We start from the raw sequence: 26,295 nt of genomic DNA, 5'->3' as shown, positions 1-26,295 counted from the left end.
TAGTTGGTTATGATTTGTCCCAAACTGACCAAAGTAAATGGCATTCCCACCAATGCAAATCAGTGAAATTCGTTGCCATGGGACATCACCAAATCCAAGGGCTTAGATGGTTTCAAGAGAAAAATGTGGCATTTGGAGGAATATCCAGAGATGCAACAGTATATGTATATGCAGATTTGGAGACTGATGCATACCTTCATGTTACGGTACGTGAACCTGACCTAGGAAGTTTCCAAGTTGCTTATTTCATAACTGCGTTAGTAACTGACGGACCAGCCTGTAGAGCTTCATGTCCAGAATACAGAGGAGGAATAATTCTCTCAGCCCTGTAGATTTCGAGTTTATACATGTATAATAAGTAAATACTTGTCTGTAGAATAGTAACCAATCTGCACCCATCAAGAATATGGGAAAAAGGAGAAGACCTGCAAATTAAATTTTAAGGTTAGCTTGAAACCATCTTGTTTGCCCTGGGTTCACTTCCATTACCCACTCAATTTTGAGACCCTTAAGGTGCATGTCACTTGCCTTTCTTTCTCTGCTACCTCTGATAACTATCTGTAAGACCGAGTGAGCAGCTTTTTTATTTTTCTACCCCTTTACTGATACTTTGATAGTAAACTTTGGAGCAGAGGCTGAATTTAGCTGTGCGTATACCCACCAGAACAGAACACTACTCTTGTAACCGCGACTGGTGATGCTCTGCTATTATCTGCTGTTCTGCATGCTGTGGGTGGATGGATTGCACAAAGGCAAGCTGAATTTCTTCTCCTTTGGTAGCAGTGATCACGCTCCTTTTGTGGAACAAAGGGGTGTCCCCTAATGGGTGCCCTCACCTCAATATGTTAGTCTTGATGGAGATGCACAATTCCCTGTCTGATAGGTGAGATAATACCTGCTAGGGGTTAGGAGATCTTGAAGGAAGAAAACTGAGTTTTGCTGCTGTCTGCAAAGATTTTTTTCATTTATTTATTTTTCTTGGTAAAGTGGCCAACAAGGAAGTCCTGGCATTCTGGGTGTTGAGCATTGATTATTGGGAAAAGATGCTTAGATAACCCTTCCAACCTGAGTACCTAAATCAGGACCATATGTGCCAATACTTTCTTGTATACTATAGATGTAAAATATCACATAATTATATATTATGCCTGGCAGAGAGCATAAGGAAAGAGGGATGTGAGTGCTGAAGCAATATAGGTTCTTCTCTTATAAGTCCATTAAAAATTGAGTGCACAGTAATGTTGTGCTATTCTTAGTACAGATAACTTTTAAAAAGGTTAAGACCAATAAATTTGCTTGCTGTTGCAGAGCTGCTAATTCTAGCATGGAATGGGGTAGGTGACCTCAATATGATGCTACAAATTATTGGAAATAAGACAATTGCAATTCTTGGAACCTCTAATATTGATTGTGTAAGTAAATCATCTATTAAATGGCAATCTAATTTGAAAGGCATACATTGAACTGAACAAATAAGTGAACTGATCATATTCAGATGTTTTTTAAAAAATGCAACCCTTCAGCTTGGTTGATTGGGTTCTTATAAACAAATGTGGAAGTGGAAGATGAGATTACCATATGTACTTAAGGCTTTTTTCTTATATACTGTGTTAGCCAGACATTAAAGACGGGGTCCTCCGAGAGACTGTAGCAATTATTGTTGCTATAATTTTTCCAACACAGTCAAAACTATCTTTACAGTGGAACTTCCTTTTCCAGGTTACTAATACATTAAATTATTAAATAAATAAAAAACAAACCAAAAATAATTCAAACAGATTAGATTTATTCTAGTTGTTTACTTGAGCAATGGCAGTTATAATTGACGTTCTTACCAAGCTCATAGTAAAATCCTAGTTTACTGGTACATTATTTTGGTGTTTGACTCTCTGTCTCTTTAGAAAGATACTTCTTGTTTGGTCATCCCTGTAAATACATGTCAAGTACCCTTTTAAATTTGATGGGCTCACTGAAGTATGTTTTGGGAGCATCTAAACTGTAGACTGTGGGATACTCGGAATCCTGACTGCAACTTATCCTGTTTGATATATAGAAGTACTTTATAAGTTTACATGGCTCATGTGTATGGTAACATTATAGAAATTTGTCACAAGTATAAATATTTTAATAGTTAAAAATATTGACCAAGATAAATACCCCTGTGTCACAAAATCTTCATTTCAAGAGTAATATGTTCTTTTTTCTTTAAGGTGGGCTTTGCGGTATGCAGCTATTACAAATGTTTTTCAATATTTTAAATAATGAATAAATATTATTACCTACTGATCCCATCCTTTATGTTTACATTGCATAATTACTACCCATTCCTGATGCTTCATAATAATTGACTTTATATTGATAAATAGATTAGCTAATACGGTAAATGATTATTCCCCAGTAAATGAATCGGTAAGCTTTTGACTTCAAGTGTCCTTAACAATAAATGCATGGATTCAGGACAGCTTATGCATTTTACATTCAGCAGCCCTTGAATAAACACCCAGAAATCAGGAAGCAGCACCCAGATTTGCTCCTCCTTCTCCATTGCATGTACTAGCCACTTGTTCTGCTCCTCCTGAATTTGCTCCTGTGTTCCTTGGTTCCTAAAACCACTGCTGTACTGACAGCACGGACTGGCTTTTCTGGAAGACTCTGGAGCTGTTTAAACCCTTTCGAAGGTCTAAAGGTGGGGACAGATCAGAATGAACTTCTGGGTGAATGCTCTATCCTCTGCATCACTGTGTAAAATGTAGGTGTCACTACCCACCTTTCTGGCAGTTTGTTTTCCCCAAAAGAGAGTAGCTATATCTACTTAAACTTTTTTGTGTGTGGGTTTTTTTTTGGGGGGGAGGGGGGCAGCAACAGCCTAGCCAATTACCATAGGATTAGCTCATACAGGGAAATCGGCACAAATGCATCTAGTGTCTGGATCCTACAACAGATCTTGAGCTTATTAGACCCATTTCAGTCAATTCTGGACACTGGCTTGCTGCAGAACCGAAATGCTGGAACTTTCAGATAGAAAAAGGGGATTGAGGCTCCCCCCTGGAATAGCTGGCTACTAATCAAGGCAATTTTGGATCCATGTTACAGACTTCGGTACCTGAAGACCCCCTAAGTCTTTTCTGGGTCTGACCCAATCTGCCGAAGGAGTTGACAGTCAAAATGATTTATGGGAGTAAATTCTAGACCATATGTTGAGTGAAATCTTGGCTCCATTGAAGTGAGTTGTGGGGGAGGCAGGGACACCGGCCTGGATTTCATGGCATCAGTTTTACAGCTGCTGTCTGCATGTGGGAAGGGCAATGGGATATAGAACAAATAACTTTTCTGCTGGCAAGGAGAACGGAGCAAGCTCTGAGCTTAATTCCACTGTTCATTAAGTCAGTAGTAAAATCACCGTTTTAAGGGAACTGAGGATTGAACCTAGGAACGACAATATGATTTCCTGAGTCTGTCGCGCAATTTGGGTCATTTATAAGTCATTTATAACTAAAATAAGTCATTTAAAGTCCCATCACTTTCTTTCCTCTTTTGCAGTTGCTTTGTTAACTATAGTGCTGTCTAGATGATGTATGGGACCTCAAATATCAACACACATTATATAATGCATAAATATGCTATTCCAGCCTCATTACAGCACCAGGATTAGAAAGCAAAAAAAAAAAAAAAGGGGGGGGGGGAAGCTAAAATTAATGCAGCAAAATTGGAACCAGCCCTTAAATGGATAGGAATTGTAACCTGACATTACAGTTCTATAGCATAGCATTCAGTTTGCTGGGTGCCTGCAGTTGCTTTATATTAGGGTCCAAATCCTGGAAATGTTTCAGCATGTGCTTATCTTTAAGCACGATATATAATTCCCATGGCTACTCTTTCTGGCCTGTGACTCCATTAGGGTGAAACTGTAGCTGAACTCTGAATTCCCTAGACTTCTGCTGCTTTGCATTTTTCAATGCTTCCCGCTCCCAGCATTGGTATTAGGTACATATGTAAGATTATGAAGATTCTTACCGGTGCTGTGGGCAGATATCTCTGCTCAGCTTCAGAGGATGGAGAAACTTCTCATCGTTCCTTAAAAGTATGACTTATTTCCTGGAGCAGGTACATAGCTACAGGATTGCATCTGGAGATCTTTGACTGGTAACCACAGTGCTGGTAATTTTTCCCTTTGCAGAAATGCAGTACATGTAAGGCAAGTAAACTTCTAAAGGTATCAAGGAACTTACATGCCAAGAGGAATTTCAACTGATGTTAACATTTGGGAATTTTTATCAAAAAATGTTTCACTAGCTAGTGCAATTTTATATATTTAACAAGGCTGATGGCTGCTTTGTCTAAAGCAAACAGGATGTTTCGTTGGTTTCTTTTTCCTTGAAACATTGATGTTTTTCTCAATTATCTTTTTTTCTTGCTGTATTTTCATCATACTTTAGATCAGCTATCTCTTTCAATACTCAGTACTGCTAAGTCAATAGAAATATGATGTCTTGGTATGACATCACAATGTTATAATTCAGCTATTGCTTTGGGATTTTTCTCAGCATGCTTAAGTGAAAATGCAAGAAAAGGCTATTTTGGGTCTGAAAGGTGAATGCAGGTTTGAATGCCAGTGAAGCAGACATGTTGATGACAAAACAGGACTGGAAGGTACACAACAGTTTGTCATCTGCTTTGCAGCACAACACTGGCTGTCAAGGACCTCAGTAAGAATACTGAGCTTATGTGTCTGTGGTAACCTATTAAGTTCACCTTGGTGATCAGATTCAAGATATCTCTGAGTACACTAGACTGCAAAAGCCTGGTTATTTATGGTCAGGTGAAGGAAGATTGTAGAAAGTAGGATGGTTCCAGAAGCTTTTGGATATTGACATAGAGAACTAGCCTGCATGGACAGAGCTAGGAACTGCTCTGTCCTCCAAAGGTAAAGGTACTGCATATGCTAATTTATCCTAGCTTTGTGTGAGATCTTTTTTAATGCACAGCGTGAGAGAGTATGAGAGTAAAGCAATCCAGAATGGGCAGATGGTATGGAGGAAATAGTTGCCTACAGCTGCTGGGAGCGGCAAATAACAAAGCAATAGCAGCCAAAACACAGGCAGATCCAACCATGGGACAGGGAAAGCGGAGACCTGGAGTTTGGGCAAAAGAGTGAGAGGTGGGAACAAGTTCAGCTTTCAACATTTGGTCAGTGACAGGTCTGTCTGTGAGCTGAATTATCATCTTGTTGATTTTTATGATCCCTCTGCACTGTGTCTCAGAAAAATCAGTAAAGAATTAAAAACTGAACTGTTATATTCTAAATTTTGACAGAATAAGTTGACTTAGACCTTATTTCTCTAACCAGCTAAACAAGATTGACTCTTAAGAAGTGTTTCTGTGACTCCAGGTTTTGGTACAAGCTGTTGACTCTCATCCAGAGCAGAACAACTCTGTTCTTCACTGTCAACAGAGCTGTTGTCAAGAAAGATTTAGGAACAAATGAGCTTGAACCTTAATCTCTCCACAGAGGTACAGTAGAAAGCATACTTGCTCGCATTTCTCCAGTGCCCACCCATTGTGTAGTCCTTGAGCAAATTAACCTTTTAGAAAACAAAGCCTGCAGTTCTGATATAATCAATGTTTTCTGGGTGCAGACACACATGAAATCAAGACCCATGTGGAATGGCTCTATGAAATTTAACAATAATAAAACCAGTAATGGAAAAACTTGTTGGTGAACCTAGAGTGCTTACTAGACAATAAGGTTATTTCTTTTCTTGGGTTTTTATTTAGCTATCTTCTAGAAGTCTATAGCAAGACTTTGACTGTATTAAATTACACAAAATGGGTAAATTCTTAGACAAGTGATCATTACCTGTGAAGACTGGAACTCTTCTGTAATTTGGGGGAAAGGGAAGATCTATAGAACTCCTGTTGTATCATAAAGCCGTTCAAAAGGTTTCACATCTGTGTTTATAAAGATGAAAAGTTCACCATGCAGGGAAACTCAATTAATGCACAGGTCAGATATGATACATTTTTCATTATGGTGCTGCACTTAACCCTGACTTGGTGGTAATGTGGAATTCCTAATACTTTGGTCTACTGAGCAGGCATAGTTAAATTTGCTCACGGGTAAGAAAAAAAAACCCTATATGATGCCTAAGGAAGCAATGTCTATTTTGAAAAAAACTGAAGCAAAATATGTCAGAGTTTGTTTGGAGGGGAGATTATGCAATTAACTGCAAGTATGAGCCAAAGCCTTGTGAAAGCCAGCTGCTTCAAAACTTCTGGGACTGGATCCCCTTCTTCTTGCCTATACCAAATGTGATGGATATTTGAATCTCCTCACCTTGCTGCATTCTTTATCTGGAAATGGAGCTGGTTTTCCTCAAAAGCTTTGAGTACTTTTGGGAATGCAATGGGCTTGTACACTTTACCATTAGCTCCAGCAAGCGCAAAACAACTCCATCTCAAATTTACAAGGTCCTGTTTTCTCATTCAGCCAGGGGGTGGAGGTGGTGTCCTGTTTTATTCAATTAGATTTTGGAGGTGTGCATTATTTTGGAATGCTTATTTTTTGAGACTCTAGATCATCCTCTGTGATGGGATTGTGAAAACATCTTACCTCAGAGAAACCAGAACATGGATGACTTTAAATCTGTGAAAACTTAAGAACTGAAATCATATGTGTTGGTTATTTCTCTCTTTTAACAGCTGGGGAGCTGGTAGTCAGAGAGGAACTGATGGGAGCTGGATACTTATGACAATGAGAGAACCCCATTTTCTAATGGCATTATTCTATTCATTCTCCATTACGTTATGTGTTTTTCTCTGCCTCTTCAGTTATTCCAGATAACACTGCGGTCCCGAATGTGGTCTCAAGATAGCTCCCTATGTCATACAAGAAGTTTAGGACTCAGCCTGAAGAGAGAGTTGATGCTCTTTGATCTAAGAGCAGGGTTTTCAAAACAGAATTATCCCTTCCTTGAGCCCTTTAAAAACTGTGTTTTGTAATCAGTAAGAGGTGGATTTATGATGTGAAAGACTAAACAATCTGTACCTCTCCTTTATCACCAGCATCACACTCTCCTGCATTCCTCCTCTGCTCCTCTTACTGTGATCATCCTGGCTGCTCTTAGTCCTAGTGCACATGCAATATCATGAGGGCAATGTGACCCATCTGGCGGTAGACCTGGCAAAATGGATACGCAACTCTTCTGGATTTACTCCCACTGCAACTCCACATCCCACTAAAAGGCAAAACAATTAATTAAAAAAATACTTTGCTGCTCTAATAGGATTCATTTGATGTGTGGCAAAACTCAGGAAGAATTTTGAAAACCAAGATTATTTGGTTTGGTTTTCATAGAGCATAAGTAGTTTATTTAAAAATCCCTCTCATTTGAGGAAAACCAGTCTTTCAGGTAATGAACATCCTGCATATAAAACATTATTTCTTGGTTTTACAAGTTCTGGGGGGAAAGACTCTCTGGTTCTATAAGAAACTGAGTAGGATTACATAGTTTTTTGATTTAATCTCCGCATGTGTTAATTCTGCGGTGTGTTAGTTTTTGTTAGTTTCAATATCTTCTGATCAAGCCAAAGGAATTTCGTATTCTATGTAGTGTTGCTTGGTACTAGTCAGACTACCAAAAAAGATCTGCCCTCTTAAAACAGAAATAGCACTCTTACAGAATGGAACTTCTGGGCATCACCCTCACTGCTGCTGTTCTTTTTTCTCTGCTCTGCAGTATCATAAACCACCTTTTGAAAGACTTCTTTTATGAGATCATTTTTGGACAACATAGAAACAGTAAGGTATCAACACCTGCATTTTTAATTTCTAGAAATTATTGGTGCCAGGTGGGAAAAGAGTGGGAGATTGAGTCCTTGCAACAACCTTTGCAACTGGATCTTTACAGCGAGCAAGAGAGACAGCGAAAAATAGTCAACATTATTTCAGCACAGTGGGGAAGAAGGGATGAAAGCTCTGCAAATGAATTCATTGTGACAACCTTTGTGAAGAATCTGAGTGTTTGATCTTTTAAAAGATTTAATAATTCTTTTGATAGATTAAAGAATAAACTGGGTGGGAGGAGGAAAGGAAGTTTCTTTCCTCGATTCTGTCAAAATAGTAAATAGAGCAAATAGCTAAACTTAGTAAGCTTATCCCCACACCACCTTTTTTTGGGTGTTGGATGCATGTCACGTTACAGTCTGAGCACAAGATAAACACTTGGAAATATGACCCTTCGGATAAAGATTGTGGACAACAATCTAATGCGCTTATGTCCAGTGGAAATTGATCTAAAAAGCAAAGTAATTGAACGCTTGGAAATCGGTGTTTCCACTGTGTAGTGATTTATGAAGTCCTACGCGTCTCCAAAAAGCCAGACCTTCGATCACAGTGTTGGTTTTGCTTTTTTTCCTGCTTTACCCATATATTCTGTCACTTGCTGAGGCCTTCAGGTATCTGAGTGATGCAGGGTTTTCCCTGGCAAACATCTTCAAATGGCCTGCAACTTGTGAAGCCAGGCTCTGAAGGTCTTTGCACTGACACTGGTAAACTATATATTAGTATATTTTGGGGGTTCTTTTAGCTTTAAAAACTTTGCCTCTGAGATCCTGTTTTTAAACCTAACTCAGACTTGTGATTCTGTGTTGCAAAAAATGAACTCCTGTTGACATTTTTTGAGGTATTGCTTAAAAAACCCACAAACAACAAAACAAAACCCCTCAAAAATTTAAAATGGGTAGATTTTTCTGTTAAAGGACCTAGTACTACTGTCTTTAAAACAAGGAAATTAATTGCAGAAAAAGGTGTTCTAGGGGAATCAAACCTCTCCTTTGAAACAGTACTGATTCCTAAAAATTAACAGAATTTTTGGTTTAGGCTGGCCATTAGGTTACCTTTAGTTAACAAACAGAAGACAGTTTTGACTGGTAACAGCTGTCATATGTATAAGTGGGAAGGGGTAGGAAGACTGTATAATCATTTCCTGATCAAATGCTGCCCAGCCTTTCGTATGATAAGACCCCAGGGTCCTACAGAGCGAGCCAGAAACTCATCTGGACCAGAGCTGAACAGGAAGGGCACTCAATATAGGTATCTATTTCAAATGACTCCATGTAATGAAGATTAATTAGACCTTATTTACCGATCTGACGTTAAATACACATATCCAAGGTCTCGGGCTTCCTCACACTACCAAAGAGCTTCCATGGAAAGCCAAGAAGAATAAACAGTGGTAAGCAGAAGAAAGAGGATCAACTCCTCTGCAAAGTTACTTTAAAAATGTACCAGTAATTACTTTGCTTATCCACATGCAAGTATAAAATGTCATAACACGTACTTCCAGCAAAAAGTAATGCAGGAATAAGTTTATACGTCTGTTTGCACTAACGTAGCTGGCTTCTCCAACCACGTTATACATAATCTTCTTTTCAGTGGCTGAGGGCGTTGCTTCTCCTTTATTTCAAGCACACTATTATCGGATACAATCAGTTTCCTAGAAAAACAACAAATTCGGGTACCTACTTTTAATTTTTTCAAGTTTAGTCTAGACTATGAGATAGAAAAGTTACCATTGCAAAACTCTGAAGTCCCATCAAAACCTTTCTGATCTGCTTTCCCCTGAGACATCGCTCAATTGGTGTACAGCTCAAATAAAGTTTGCAGTGATCCTGTACTTTGATCATACAGTTTCAGGCCTAGGATCTAAGCTAATCTTTCAAACAGCACCAATGGGGAGTAAGATGCCAATGCAGCATGTACTCAAATTGAGGATGTCGGAAAGTGATGGGAATGACTTGCTTGTAATTTTTCCAGCTGAAGGATGCATTTGAGTAGCTGGCAGAATGAGAGACTACATCTGATGCAATCAGTAGCATAGGCCATTGCAAAGGCAGACTAGGGGGTTGACTTAATAAAATACTTACTGGGTACAGACTGTCCCCAGTTGCTACTTTAGAAAAAACAGGCAGTTACTATCAGTACAAAGAAAACTTAGGCCATGAGTGGGAAAGGAGCTGATCCCTGGCTCCTCATGGAGTGTCTCCAGCACCTTTGGGCATGCAAAATCCTTGTAGTGTCTTATTGTCGAGGCTGCTGACTGCTCTCATTAACTTCAAGTGGAATCGAGTGCTCAGCACAATGGAAAATCAAGCCCTTCACTTTTTAAAGTGATCTTTTGGGTTTCATATTTATTTGCAAAACAGGGTAATATAACCTGAGAAAATGTTTTTCTCCTTGCACAGAGTTTTAGGTAGACACATATAGGAAACGCATGTTCTTCTAGCACAATAGCAACTTATGAATAAAATCATACTTGTATTTGCATTAACACGGCTGGCTTCTCCAACCAGTTTTACATAATCTCCTTTTCAATGGGTAAGGGTGTCATTTCCCCTTCATTTCATACAACTGTGCTTTGAAAATGTAGGGAGGAAGTATTTAAAGAAAGTCCGCATTTTATGAAAGGGAAAATTGCCGGCATTCCTTTGTGTGTCTCAGTAGGATTTGGATAGATTACTCATACTTAAAAAGGAAGGGAGCTTTTGCTTTCTCTCCCCCTTTTTTAAAAACTTGCATTAACATGATGTATTGACATATTACAAAATCCAAGGAATGCTGGAGACCAAATCAACCGCGACTCTGTCCACAAGTTGCAACAAATTCTTAAAACATCGTCACCTTCTGAAATAAAATTGTCACGTTTTGGATACAGGCAACTTTTATAAGGACTAAAGCTTCACATATTCAATAGGGACAACAGCATGCTCTCTCGCTTTCTCTTGCTTTCTCTTTAAAAATTTATTTTCCTTTTTCTTACCCACCCCCCCACCCCCCCATCATCCTATAAGCTTGGTACGAAAGCAGCACACTTTAACAATTTTCATAAATCAAGCAACTGGAATAGATTTTAATACAGAATTGTATTACTGCAAGAATGCAAGGCACGCAGGCTCTAAGCACTAACATTTCTATTAGTTGAATGGAAGCCAATGCTTTAGCTGTAAGCATGTTAAAGGAAAGTAATTCTCCGCTATGTTTCTGGGGTCTCTGATGTCAAAAATCCTCCCTGTAAGTAACTCGCAGCTTTTTCAAAGTTGTCCTTGTCTCATGGGTGTTACAACTGGTCAGTCACAGTTTGAAGAGTGTGTTTTACTCTTCATGGTCAGATATGAAAGTCTATTGAACTATTGTTCTCTCTGACATTCTTTGATTAAAAAAGTCATGTAGAAGTAGAACATCAAGCTTCAATGCTGTAAGGAGCTATTAGCTTAATAGTACATTTCCATAAAGGCTTCCTATGCTTTCTAGGGCGTATGTTTATATTTGCTGATAGCTCTTTGTCAGGTCGACACTTGTTAATCAACCATTGATGATAATTGTCATTCTTGCAAAGAACACTTCCTCCTATGAGGTCATAAAGACATTTTATACACTTAAATGCACTGTGTGCATATGTGTGTATGAATCTACGTGTCTGTTTATATTTACAAAAGATGTTTATGCTGACACTACTTTTTTGGTATATTCGATATTTCTCTTCTTCCTTCCCATTTTTTTTATTTAGCAAATACTTTCCATTGCTAAACCATTAACAAAATTTTAAAGGTAGAGGTGAATTTGCTGCTTAAAACTGAGGAAAAAATGTAAGGAAATGTTAAAGGTGCTTTTGTAAAAAACTGATAAACATTCAACAGTCTTTCTCATCTTTTTTCTTAAAAAGAGAAGGGGTTTTGTGACATCAGTTGATGACATTTTCATCTAAATCCATTTTTTTTATCTCATTTGAAAAGCACTTAGCTCAACAGGACTCTGTACTTTCACTGAGATTTCTAGGTATTATGTCAAGCGTCCCAACTTAAGCATGGGCAAAAGATAACACTATTTACCATTCTCTCCCTCAAAAAAGAAGGCAAATACATTAAGACATCTGACACTGAAGGTGTCAGCCTTCAAGCTGAATTTGAAGGTATCTCATTTCATATTTCGGCACTGAATTTTATTTTATTTTTCTTTTGACATTCCACAAGTTTTTGATGTCTTAGACTAGCCATAGTCTACATCTCTGAAAATTAATCAGATTTTGAATTGTCTTTCAAGGCACCACTTTACTAATGATAGTACCTGAACATGTGGATTCCTCAATTTGCAGTTTGGGTTCCCAACATCAGGCATTTACCTTCAGAGACCAAAGGATTCAAAAAATTTATTTCCATTTGCATGTGCCATTCTTTGGAGAACAGAGCCCTATTCTACACATAGCAACATGTATCTGTTGTCACAGGGCAAAAAGATGGCTTGGGCATTGCAGATTGCTTTTCTGCTGGAAGGGAATACTCTTACATTCTCAGTTTAATTGCCCTATTTAGACTGGTGTACCAGTCTTGGAGCAAGAGTGGTCAAATAATATGCAGGATAATCCCTTCTTATAGGAATTTCAACCTAACCTCAGTGACTGGTACCCAGGGACTGATTCTGGCTCAAGAACTGACCTCAATCAGAGTGCAGGGCATATACAGAAAGCAAATTATCTCACTGTTTCCACAGTTTTCTCCCGAAGGACTACAGAACCTTGCATAAACAAAACTAATTATAACACCAAAAAAAAATCATAAAACCTTTGCTTGCAGGCTAACAAAAAAGAACCTGGAAGAGTGTATGTCACAGTGCCATCTACTGACGCCAGTCACAAAAATATAGGAAAAATACCCAGTTACAGTAACAAAATAAATAAATAAGGCCAGGAGTCTTGGAAGGATTATAGTCCTATGTTTAAAGGAAGGACATGACTGCTAATTAATCTGACAAAAGAGAAAGCCTCACCTGCTGATGCGCTGTTCATCACACCAATATTAGAATTCTCTTCAGTGCAATATGTTTGGTTATTGTAGCTCTTGGAAAGAGACTGTTGCATCGGAGGAATGGCTGACCGTAACTCTTAGTGCCAGCTTCCATATTTCTGTTTTGTCTTGATGAACGCTTTATACTGTAGGAGAATTACAGCCTACTAGGCAAGCAATTTGAAAACATAAAGGAATTCCATAAAGGAATGCAATTGTGAAATAAAATCTGTTCAGTCTAATGTGCAATAACTTTATCTGGCACAGAAAGTGAGCAGTAAGTTGGAGGCAAGTAGGAGCAACATGTAATCCAGTTGACATAAATGAAAAGATGATACTGGCAGAAAATTGGGCTGCATATGAATATAAAGGCTGTTGAATAACAGGGGTGGAAAATGACATGCTTAACAGTGGTAAGGTGAAGACAAAAGAAGTTCAGGAAACATTCGTATGAGAGTAGCCAAGTACAAGTCAATAAGGACTGAAATTCCTTGCTCCTAGAAGCAGAGTAGAATGCTGAAGCCTACAGTCTTAGCTGTGTTAAGGGTTGCCAAATGGTAGAGTGTCAAAACAATTAGAGTTTATTCTCTCGTTGCTAACATGCAAGCTAAAGTGGCAGCTGAGATGTTCTGCAAAAGCATTACTAAGCAAGAAGATGTATCATGTTCTGTATCACTTTCAGTAATTCCAAGGTAAGAATAAAATGAAGAATGAGAAGGGAGTGATTGGGAATTGAAAGGCAGGCAAAAAAAAAACCAAGTCAAGAGGTAAGCAGACTGCAGAATGTTGATTGGGAAGAAAAAATAACCACATATTCTTAAGCCTTATGTCAAGTATAAGAATTCAGAAGGAGGATAAAAGTGAGCACCTGAACTGTATTTGCTAAGATAGGTTGTGGCAGGGGGAGCTGACATCCCGAGGGAGGCTAAGAGGTGAAAGTAATCTTCACAAAGTAGAAGTAGAAGAAATATTAGAGTGGTTACAAGAGAGCAAGCAGGAGATGTTTAGATTTATGAGTTCTTTTGGATAGCAGCCATGGTTTGTCTTTATTTCCTAGTAACTGGTTCTTGGTTTGAGCTTCATCAGGTCATCAGATTAGTGCCATCAGCTCTAAAAGGTTTTCAGTGCTTTTTTTGGATCATCTAGCAGGCAAGGAACTAACATGTGGAGTGCAAACATGATCTGCTTTTTTCTTTTTTTTTTTTTTTTGGGGGGGGGGGCGCATGTCTTTATCATAAAAGCAGTGGAAATAAGTAAAAATAGAGAGGGGATTTCATTATGGCACCATCTGTCTCCTTGCCGTTAATATTTTTCTCAACTTTTTGAAAATTGGATTTAAGGATGCGTGTTGTAGTTCAGAACTTTGCTGCTGCTATCGAGGGATGGTTTCAGGAGGGAGACCTAATCCATGATAAAAGCTGTCCATCCGCTACAGCAGAAAGCAGATGTTTCACGGAAGTCAACTGGATGACATTGATCTTTAAAGTAACACACACAACAGAGTCTTTCCTTGGATTGGGGCCAACAAATGAATTCTAATTTATTGCTCTTCCTGGGTCTTGGTTAAGCCTCATGCAAGGCATTTCTCCTGATACTCCTAATCTCTCACTCTTTTCTTCCTTGCATTACTTCATTTAAAGTCAGTTAATGAGAGTCCAGACTCATCTTGAACAATCTACTTTTATGCAACACCTAGCGCCATGGAGTAGTCAGCTGGGCAAGCACCTACTGAACACTGGTGAGCCCTGGCAAGTGCTTTGCTATCACATTGCAATGTATTTTTCAGCTGATGCAGATATAAAATAGCAATTTCATTTTTCTTTTTTTTTAATTTAGCAGAAGAAAGTAAAGGAAGCTTCTGGTTTTTACTCGTAGATCCTGATGAGAAATAAAGCAGTTTAAACTCAATCGACCTTAATCATGCAGGTAATACTTAGAACTTTAGTTTACCTCCTGTTGAGCTGCTGGAGCTGGGGGGCAAAGCAGCTTTTGGTTACTAAAACCCCTCGTGGTATTGAATTCTAACCAAGTACATCCAGACCTGCCAGCCAGAAATGCTAAAAGGAGGAAAACTGCTGAATCAAAAGAAAATCAGGACTGGGAGGATGGTAGGGAATATGAGAGTAGTGCTCGGTGGGTTGACTTAATAGACTTATTGCTGTTTTGTATTTGCAGATCATCTGGGAGTAGACTTAGAGTTTGGGGGGGGGGTTATTATTACTGGGTTTTGTTCCTAAATTATTTAGCAAATGTTTTATGAGAGCAACTTCCAGCAAATAGATTAGTTATCACCAGCCATTTGCTGTTCTTGAGTAAGTTTTGCTGTTCTGAGCTGAATTTGTGAGATGCCAAAAGCTTTTGAAACACCCCAGGCTGTGGTCTGAGTAAATGGGAGTTCGTGGTGTGCTGTGCCTCTTGGGTTCAAATCCTATTTGCATGGTGTGGAGTGGCCACTTAAATCACGTGGGTTTCTTTCTGCTACCTAACTGAGTGACTCTCAAGGGCCTTTCAAATCGTTCACGTGAACGCTCCTGCCACAAGTACTCTGGCAAATAGAGTAGCCCTGGCACTTTCTCCTTGTCTGCAAACCCAGCTGTATGACCTCATGGGCTGGTAGCACATGCTGTGCCAGTGGGAGGTGACAGTATGAGAAGGTGGTATAGCCTGTGGCCAGGCGCCAGCAGAAGGAGGTCACAGCCTCTGGTCTCTTGCCCCTATCTGAACTGCAAAACGTCTTTCCTGTGGGTCTGCAACATGGCTCCTCAGTGCCTCCCTGGTACAGGCCATCAGTCGGTCACTGGCAGTGAGCTCGGGAACAATCTGGGAAGTGAGCGCTGCCTTAAATACCAGTGTTCTGCTTCCCTGCCCAGATGGAGTGACCCTGGGTCGGCAGGATGGACAAAGGGCTCTGCCTTTGCAGCTATTGCTTGCTGTGATGGAGCATCTCCTCACTGTGGTGTGGTGGCAGAGTCGCCTGCCAGATTTAGCATGCAGTCATTTCTAACTTTTCAAGCAGAGATGGTCTTTGACCCAAGTGTAATCATTTCGGGGGGGGGGGGGGGGGGGGGGCAGTGTGTGGGAACTCCAAGCGGATGCTCATTTCACTGTCCACTTCCTTGTACCTATTGGGGCTCCAATCCAAACCTAATTTAGTCACATCTTTGACTTTGAGACAATGAGCATATTCTCAGCTTGCTTGTTTTTGTAAAAACCACCAGTCTGCTTCCTGAGAAGTAGGGTGGCATTATTAGGAAACGCAGGAGATACACCACACTGGCCTTGCACAGGAATGTGTCTGCTGAGCGTGGCTTGCTACAGTATGCTGTGTAGTCACCAGTTAATTAACAGATTTATTTAGAAATATAGTCTAGCCATGGCTGCCTGCTTTTCCAAAAGATCCTGTGTATGTCATTTCTCTACCATACTCAGCAGAGTATGTTTGCTGAAGTTGCTGTTGCATATGCTTAAGCAATAAAACATTTACAGCCATTTCAGAAATTGTTGCAGTAGGCAATTTTCCTCATTATTTTTACCATTGTAGATGGGATTTCATGAGGTGTGAAGGCATGCAGAGTCATACCTTATACTATCCCTGATCCTGCTTGTAACACCAACCCTTTAAGGAAAAATGCATTGAAATGAAAAAGGGATGCTTAAGGGAAGATAGAACAAGAAGCCTGATGTGCAACAAAAGCAGTGACTCTGTACAGCTCCACATCCAGCAATGTGGTGACTTCTGCTCTTGCTCTGCACTGTTATATTGATTGTCTTGTATCAATCTACCTATTACTGAAGTATAATCTGCCAGTCTGCTTGGAGATGTTTTAAAGGGCATGTTACCATCAAAATACACTTTACTGCAGAATGAAGAGTCATGATTCTGTAGGTGTCATAACTGCCATCGACACAACCAGTGGAAGTGCCATTCTTCCACTGAAAGCCAAAAGCAAGCTCTTCACTACCAATGTGCCTCAGAATAAGTAGAATTCAGTGTACTTGTCACCTAATAGTTTGGAAGATTATTTGCTCAAATTTCACTTTTCCAGTTACATAGGTATTTCTCCTTCACTCCACCATAGAAAATTGTGCTTTAGATGTGTATCTGGTGACAGTGTACTTTCACAGACTTGCCAGCTTGCAGCTGAGAAGAGTATGATGTGCCAGGGCACTCTTCACTCCCTCCTCCCCAAGACTTTAAAATACCTTTGGGACCCTGCAGGAAGAAATGGGCTATAAAAATATAACAATAATGACTTCTTCCTGACACCTTCAACTGAAGAATCTCTAAGCATGTTTCAGATATCAAAGAGCAAGAAACACATTGTAGTATTGTCCCCTGGGTACAGGTGGGAAATGGAGGCCCAAAAAGGTAGAAAGAATTGTACAAGGCTAAATGTAAAGCCAGTAGCATATCAGGAGACAGAACCCAAATCTGGCCCTCGAGTCTGACCCTTGCAGGAGTTGTCCCCATCTTGCCTTCTGTATTGGGATATTTTTTTAATAAAAATACATACGCAAACACTTAATATCTGGTAAATACTTTGATATGTCTGTCTTGCAGAAAGAAGGCTTCTCTTCCATTTTAGAAAAGCTACAGTGATGCTTACACATCTGCAAACTAGAATATAACTACCTACCACTGCAACAAACGGCAGAATGCTCTGTCCCGTCCTATCGGTCATAGGGCTGTATCTCTACTTGACTCTCCTGTAAATATTAAGACACATGATAGATAGTGATAGGTCAATGCAGAGGAGATCTGAAATTATTCCTTTCATATTCCAAAACAATCAGCCTTTGTTATTTCTCGCAATTCCATATTTCCCCCAGTTTATGGGGTAGATAAGGCTTGAATTTTGAAGAACGACATCATGAATTGCTTTTCTTATTGATCTAGCTTTTAATGTGCAAACAATGAAAACAATAAAACTTGCATTTAAAAACAAACATTTCTAACACAGGAGCTACATTAAAATGACACAACTTGCTTTTGTGGGCTGAATTTAACAGAACACCCATGAGGTTCCACTTAAAAACAACAAGCCAACAAAAATCAAATTGCATTGTTTTACTAGCAAACAAAATGGTGAACATGCCTTGGGCTACGTTTTCAGCATGTTTTCTTGGAAGATCAAAGCTTAAACCCCATTAACCCTTCAAATGTCAGTCTAGTGAATTCATTTCTTTACCTCTGGGCTTCTAATACTCCCTTTAACGTGAACCAAACTCTTTGCCTACATCTGATCCTTTTCCTCCTCCTCCAAATGCAGTTAGTGCTTCACTTGTCTCCCCCACCAGCATCTCTACGGAAGCGCCACCTTTTAAGTGGGTAGAGTTCAAACAGACGGTTATCCATCCCACATTACTTTCCCATTTTACTAACTTGGAGATCTGGATAGAAGCCAGAACTAAAATAATATTTTTTATTTTATTCTTTTTTTACCATTCACTGTGACACTGCATACCCCGCTGACGAATGGCTGAATAAGACTCAGTTCGTTGGACAGCAGACCCATTTTTAGAGCAAGTTGGGATCTTGGTTTGACCCCACCATGTTAATGATCTCCTCTAGACATCAGGTACATTGGTACTTCCAAGTGTCTGGCAGTTGGTTGCTCATAGTGAAGGAAAGCTGATCTGTGTTGATGTTTTTCACAATTACTGTCACCTGTTCCAATAACCGCTGGTCATCTCATGTCCCTCCTACTCACACGAGTAAGCGCACACAGGATGCTTCCTCCTGAGGGTTAGCTGTTTTCTTGGGGACAATAAACTAATATCTTTACAGAAGCGTGCCTGTTTTGATGTGGCCAGCCAGATCCTAATCTGATGTTACCCTTATTTCAGTGCTCTGCTGGGACCCTGTTTTGTGTTTAAATACAGAATCTTCCAAGTAGTTATTAATTCCAAATATCTGTGTGTCCATATGCATTGTGTAATGTCGGGAAGATTAGGAAGATAGAACAGATGCACCCTTCTGGTATTGGTTTGTCCTTATGGGGAAGCGTGGAAAGATTTAGATGCACTGGAGAGCAGCAGCATTCTCTTCCTGAGTGCCTGGGAGCTGTAGGCTTATCCATCCCAGCCCGTGATGATACCGATAGTCCAGTCTGGTTCCTCAGAGTGTTTGGAAGCTTGCCAGAAGGCAGTGGTCAAAAGGGAGTATTTTCTTGTGTGTTCAGAATTAAATTTCTTAAAAATAATTAAAAAAAAAAAAAAGAGGGCAGGGAGGTGGGGGAAGCAGCCTGCATGAATTTAGTTCCAACCAGCTCTGCATTCATTAACTTAAGCTGTGCAAGAAGGTGAATGTGTCCCAGCTCATACAGAAGCAAACTGTACTTTCTGGCTGTGCTACCCTTCTTGGGCCTCCTGTCGACATGCCAGAGTTGACTCTTAAAATGATTCAGTTACAGTACCAGCCCCACAGCTGTCTACAGCTGTATGCCTCCCAGCTCCACACCGCTGGCTTTTCACACAGAAATGGCCCCTTTTAAAAGCGTTCGCTCGAACAGATTGCTTCAGTCTAACAATGTGTAAAACGTGGTACTTCAGACAGGCTTTCCTTTTTATTGTGTGGTCTTTTTTTGGAGTCTTTTATACCCCTAGATGAGAAGAACTATTGCCAAATAACTCAGCAGTGTTTGTTTTTTTCACCTGAGTGCTTCACAAGGAGGGTTTCTGCCTCCCCCGCTGCCCCTTCCCCTTCAGAAATGCCTCATCCTAGCTCCAGTTCCTTCTAAGAAAAAATGAAAACCAACCCCGCTGTCCTTTCTTTTTGAATTATTGCAATGCAAAGCCCCAAAAGGCCAAGTATACAAATCAGACTATAGCCCCAAGGGATGTCTCCTCCTAAACACCTGCAGGGAAACCATCCTGCGGGGTGGCTTGTTTGTCACTGCAGCACCAGTTTGTCACTGGTGCAGCACCAGGCGCGTTCCTGACCACAGACTGTGGCAGTCCCTGGATCTGTGAAACAAGCTATAAGCACAGAATAAATCCTCCCTTTTCACCCTTAATGTAGATATTTCACAAGAGCGCCCTAAATCTGTGGGAAGTGAGTGACAATAATATTATTATTTTATTTTAGTGACTACCTGAAGTGTGCTTGCTGCTGCACAGACTAGGGTTAAAGGAGAGTCTCTTCCTTGGGAGCATTTGCAGTCAGAGCAGAAGGTGCAGAAGTTTGTCATCTTCCCTCCTACTTTTACTCGACTATAAATCTGTGTGGAGGAAAATATTTTATGATGGGCGGGCAAAAAAAAGTGTTTTCCAATGTCTTTATTTCTGGTAGTTTGGGGATATCTAGGGATGGTGGGGGTTGTTATTGCATACAGGAAGGCTGTTATTGCTTCCCCTTCAGTACAAACTAGGTCATGTCTCTCCCCTTGATTTCTCATTTTTCTGCTGGGATGAGGAAATGAAGAGAAAGGAGGGAAACAAACAAAAAAAAGCAGCACGTTTTTCCCTTTGTCTGTCACTCAAAACTTGTGCATGTGTTCTGGGGGACAGGGAGAGGGGAAATTAAAAATTATCTCTAGACAGTTGATTATTCCTTATCAGACATCACTTGAGAGGAGCTGTGAAACGGATTGCCTTTGCCACCCTCTGCCAATAGTTTTCTCTCTCCAGTTCAGTAGGTCTTGCAGAGACTTGTTCTGAAATGCATGCATACTGCGGCGATACCTGCCAAGAGGTTGCCTTTTCTGTTGTGCTGCAATTTTTCTAGGGATTTCATGGACGTGGAGAGTTATAGTAATGCTGTGCTGGAAACCCAGATTCCAGGGAGAATTTCCCTACACAATGGATTGCATTTAAAGAGGCTTGCTCCAAACAGAGTGCGGTGACTGAGTCCAATTTCCAATGTGAAGTGAGGTGTGATTTTTAATTTAGTTTTTATGAATTCTTTTTTCCTAATCCCATCATCATTATTCTGTTCTAAGGCCTTTGCCAAATGCTGGCATTTGGTATTGATTTGAAATACAGCTAACTCTCTTGGTGCCAGCTTGCATGAAATAAAGGCTGACCTGGGTACTGGGTAACTGTGTCCAGAGCTGGTAGGACAATGACAGGGCTTTCACTGGTCCCTAGATGCTTTAAATCTGCTCTCTCCTCTGAATCGAGCTGCTTTTCAATTAGCTGGAAATTCACCCATTTTATACTAGCTGTAGAGATGATGGCAGTAGTTTCTACAGCAGAGAATTTAGATGAATTTAGTTTCCATCTGAGGGCAATGGGGCTGCTGGCGTGACGTAGCGCAGCAGCCTCACCTCCTTATCGGGTGTTGGCAGTGCCACTGGAGGGGGTGCGGGGTTCCCACCCCTCCGGTGCTCCCATGAGGTCAGGGCTGAAGCACGCCAGACTCTTTTCTCTGCCATACGGCAAATGGAGACGCTGAGGTTGGTGAAGCTGAAACTTTTCACCGGCCCTATGTTCTCACAAGCCGTTTTTGTAAAGGAAAGCTAATATCTTGGCTCTTTCCTTTGGGAAGTGTTGTGGGATACCCAGGAAGCAAAGGCATCAAATAAGTAGGACCTTCTGGGATCAGAAGGCATCCTGGAGGCATTAGATATGGATGGTATTTGATACAAGAACTGAGGTTTTCCTGTTTTATTGATTTAACCTATTTGTGGTTGTACACACACAATGGGCTACATTATGAGTGCCATGTGGATCTCTGCTCCTGCCAATAAACCCAGAAACCCCCTGTGAGTGAGCTGAAGGGCAGATGTTTCCCACCCAAATGCTCATTCCTCTAAGGGTGAGAGAGGGAGAGGCTGCTCCCCAGGACCTCTGCAGCAGAAGGCACAGAGGTGCACATTTCTGCATATTTGTTCACATTTGACCCTTCCGTAGCAGCAGATAACTTGCTTCCTGTGCAGTCTGCTCACATTCCCAGCAGAAATAATGCTTGCAGGCTGAGGAGTGTCAGAGGAGAACGGCTGCTCTCAGCTGGAGCATGGTGAGGGGTCTGTAGCATGAACACACCTGTACTTTAGGACCATTCTTTTGCAGCATATCAGAATAATTTACTGATCGTTTGTGCTTGTGGTGATGCTTCTTTGATAAAAATGCTTTTGGAGAGGGTGAGATCTTATGCTCAAGTTTTTAAAAAGGGATGCCTAGCTTTAGACTGACACCCAGAATGGGCACACGCTAAGGGTGGCAGGGAAGACAGTGGGCAGAAGATGTGAACGCCAAGCTCTCAGTGTCTCAAACTGAGTCCCTCATGAGTGAAGCTCAAAGATCAAGAGAGAGTTAACTCAAAACCAGAAAGTGCTGTGCTGCTGCAACTGATTGGGAGATGCTGTTTGTCTTTCCATGTGTAGCTCCTTTCAACAGAAATCTTGACTCACTCAGGCACAGTCCCATCAAAGATGCATTTCAGGAAGATAAGAGAACTGTGAAAAATCCAGGCACTACACATGTTGGTCACTTGCTATATAAATGAGGTACAACCTTGGGGTGCCAAGGTGGTAACGAGTGTTTCACTCAGAAAAGCGTAGCAGTGGCAACACTAATAGCTGTTTCCTTAGGTGCTAGAGGGAGACAGCTTGGACACAAGGTATAGGCTGGTATTTGCTCTGCTCAAATGGAGGTTTGTACTCTGTTCAGACAGCAATGTAGGTGTGAGAAACGGGATTGTGCTCTTCTGCAAGACTGCAGCAAAGTATCCTTCTTCACCCTACATAGAAGCAGAAAAGGGAATGCTTAGTCTATAGATGTTAAGCTGCTAAAATTTCTATGATGGGATTTTTTTCATGTAAGCTCTTACCTTCCTGAGAAAAGCCTTTGATTTTGAAAAAAATAGTTATTTACTCTGTTTCGGATCAAGATGAAGCATTCCAGTGAAGCTGAGACATGTTTCCCATCCTCTTAAAAATTAAATGCTTCGATTTTCCATTTGAAAATTACTTTTCATTTCCATTTTTGTACAATAAAAATACTTTTTTGTTTGTTTTTAAAAAGTCAAAATTGAAATTAAGCACTTTGGGTTTTATTAAAGTGAAACCATTCTGTGGAGGAAATATTTTGTGGTGGGAACAGAGAGGATCTTTAGGAATTCTCAGTATTTTAGTTGTCCTGATTTTTAAAAAGCATTAACATCAACAAAATGTGGAAAAATCAGAATTACTCACAGAAGAGTTTCTAGATTACAACCGGTCCCAATAAGCAGATCAGTGGAAAGATTAGCTGTATATGCTCTTGCACAGCACATACCAGAATATTTTACAGTTGGGACTGAAAGTCTGTGTTTAAGTAGCAATAATTTACACAAAGAATTGACAGATTGGAATGCACCTGGTTCAAGCTGCTTGTTACTAATATCGTTCCAAGTTTTCTCTGGTGGAAGCCAGCTAGGATACTTAATGGGTGCATACAGTCATACCTAGGGCTGCCGTACTTAGATATGCCCTCAAATCAGACTCACGCTATCAGCTCCCAGGGCTAAATCTCTGAGGGACAGCTGAATTTCGGAGGTTCCCAGCACAGAGGGCTCTGCATCTCGCATGCGAGTGCACAAATTTGTGCACCAAACCGGTCCCTTTAAGGGGACTTCAAGCAGGACCCAGAAAATCAGAACCACCCCAAATCAGTAGTTGCTTTTAAAAATTGAGGCCAAGCTACTTAGCTGCACTGCTGGCAATATTGTTTAAAAACAATGGGGCTCAATTAGATGAGAATTATTTTAACACTGCGGAAGGCTGCCAAGTCATTTTCTTCTCCTTTATTGATTTTTTCCGTTGCCAGTAAATATATATGCAGCAGCAGAATGAAAGAAGTAGCATTAGATAGGGGAAAAGTTAAGTGTTAAAAAGGAGACTGTAACAAGATATGTCCTTTCAACCTCTGGGAAGGAGGAGGACATTTTAAGACAGAAGGAAGCAAGGGATTCATGGAGGCATTTCACAGGGTTAGATGTGGTAGCAGACAGCCCAATATTATTTTCCTTCCAGTGCTTGCCTGATCCTTTACTTAGATTGGCTCCTGTTTCTTCCCCTTATTGTGTAGTCCCTGCGTGAGCTGGTCTCTATGTAAAGACATTCCACCTACATTCCTTTGCCACCGGGTGAGAGGAGGGGGGAGTGCAATTATGTGGGCTAGCAAGACACAAAAGGCTCTGCTCCAGAGCTAAAGCTTATAAACTTGTGTTAACTTTCTCCCTTAAAAAAATAAAAATAAAAGGTGGAAAAAGAAGGGGGAAAAAAAAAAAAAAAGAAAAAGGAAAAAAATAAAGAGGATGTTGCTGACAAGGGTCTGGTTTGTTCCCCTCCTTTCCTACCATGCTAAAAATGAAGGCTTTTGAGCTGCAGCTATCTCACCTATCAATATTTCCCTTCCCAGCACTCCATAGATGACTACAGAAGAAATACTTTTTAATATTTTGGCAATAACAGTGTTTCTCTCTGGCTTTTTTCATGTGTGTCTTCTCTGTACTAATGGGTAAGGTGGGAGCAGATCTAAATGTTCATTAAATAAAGGTAAAATAAGTGATTAATTCTGTGGGGGTACTTGTGTCATACGTCTGTTGGAGTCTAATGGGGGACATTATAGCATCTATCCAACTACTTTCCAGGCTTCAGCTGTGACCCTGCCTTTCTCCATCTTCACCAGCATCCTCGAGAGTCATGTCACTATACTGTTTGTAAAAGCTAGGCATATTCCACTATATGTACCACTGGAAGGAAACTTGCTCTAGAAGATGATGTGGCAGAAGTTGTCTATAAAAGTGCAGTGAGACACAAAAAGTCAGAGTCTATCAAATTCTCCGGCCAAGTAAGCTGGAGCATGGAATAAATTGTTTAGAAGTTCACATAAACTGGACCTTTTCCAGGTGAACATCTTCAAGGATGTTATCAGTGCAGGATTTGTTATCAGCGTTATTATACTTCTCAGCAGCGAACCTCATTAGCTATGCTTTTTCCATGTGCAGTGCTTTCTAAATGTTACTGTCCTGCTTACCATATTGATTTCTGTGCCCCTGCACTCTTTCTTCCCATTTTGTCTAATAAGCAAATTTCATTACCTGACTTCACAATTTTTCCTCTGGGCCATTAGAATTGCTTGACTGTATTCCTGGCAGAGCCCTTAATTAGAGATGGATCAGAACTGATGCCATTAAACTGATCCATTAACCACACTCTTCCTGTGACTCGAAATGCAGGTGGTTCAGATAAAACATGACCTGGATCCAGATCACCGTTGAATTCATTGTGCAAAGCCTCAGACCTCCTCAGATTGCCAAATATGAAGAATAAAAGTTAAACAAAGCCAGTCACCCCGTGGACCTTTCACAGATTCTGCTGAAGTGGTCCTGACATAGGAGGCATCTCGGGTTTTATTCTGCAACCAAAGCATTTCTGATGTATGAATGATTTCATTTCTCCTTATTGCACTTTTTGGAAGACTAGGTCCTTACTTCAGCTAAATAAAAATGTTATCGTTTTCCTTTATTCACATAAAAATCTTCTGAGACACAGACTTTCTTCTTTTAGCACAGACGTACTAAGAGTGCATGCACATTCCCTGAGCTGTGTGCTCTTCCCACATCTCCAGCTGTCTCTGAGTAAGGGTCAGTCACTGTGCATGCTCTGGCACGCTGCTTAGAAGAAAACAGGCAAGCTTAGCCTAGCAGGACCAAGCAGTCCTGCTGTGTTATGCTTCCAACTCAGTGTCCCAGCCTTTCTGAGCCCCTGGCTGCCTGGATGTGTTAACCTATAACTATCCCTTTAACCCCAGGGGCTCTAGTTTCTGAGACAGTAGAGCATCAAACCAGGGAGCCAGGTTCAGTATATGAAATTTACTAACTGTATTCACTTTGCTTTTAACCAAATACCCTTGGGAGCTCTCTGAAAGCTAGTCTAATTTTTAAATCTCCTTACAAAACCCAATTAGGTCAGAATCCACAAGGTAAGATAGACCTTTTGGCTTTCTGTAGCCCTGTCACATGCTGCCTTGTCCAGCAGCCTGGACACTTGCTTGAAGAAATTATTTTCTTTAAGATTCATTTTCCTCTGTTTCTCTGTGTATTTTATTCAGGTTTCAAACATCTCCATCAGCTAGAGTGTGTTGAGATGGTCAGTGTGTGCTCCTGCTTGTAGGAGCCTCTTGTCTTGGTAGCCTGTGGTCTCTTTTTAGAGCTAGAGCATAGCCAGAGGTGGATGTAGATAAGCTGAAGATGATGATCTCAAAAGCAATGCTCTGAATTAAGCGGATGGTTGCTATGCCATGGGGCTGCTGTGTTCTCTAAGAAAAGTTACAGTATTGAGTCCTGACATAGAATGGGGTTTTCCAACCAAAAAAAGTCTACAAAGACATACCCTTAGGTGGCTGTGGTTGTAAAAAACAAAAAAAAAACCACCAAAAAACCCCCCAACAAAACAAAAAACAACCAAACCTTGAAGTCATGTAGGATTTCATCTCATACCTCTTGCAGCATCCATTTCCCCACAAACAAAC

At 40.5% G+C, this 26,295-nt stretch overlaps 1 long non-coding RNA gene across 1 annotated transcript in view; it reads right to left on the bottom strand.

Moving 5' to 3' along the window:
• LOC130141670 (uncharacterized) overlaps window positions 1-26,295 on the bottom strand; it is a 47,489-nt gene that overhangs the window by 818 nt on the left and 20,376 nt on the right. The gene's annotated exons all lie outside the window — the stretch shown is intronic.

Source organism: Falco biarmicus, chromosome 20 (assembly GCF_023638135.1).
Source record: "Falco biarmicus isolate bFalBia1 chromosome 20, bFalBia1.pri, whole genome shotgun sequence".
NCBI lineage: Eukaryota > Metazoa > Chordata > Aves > Falconiformes > Falconidae > Falco > Falco biarmicus.
This window is presented reverse-complemented; position numbering and strand designations above follow the sequence as displayed.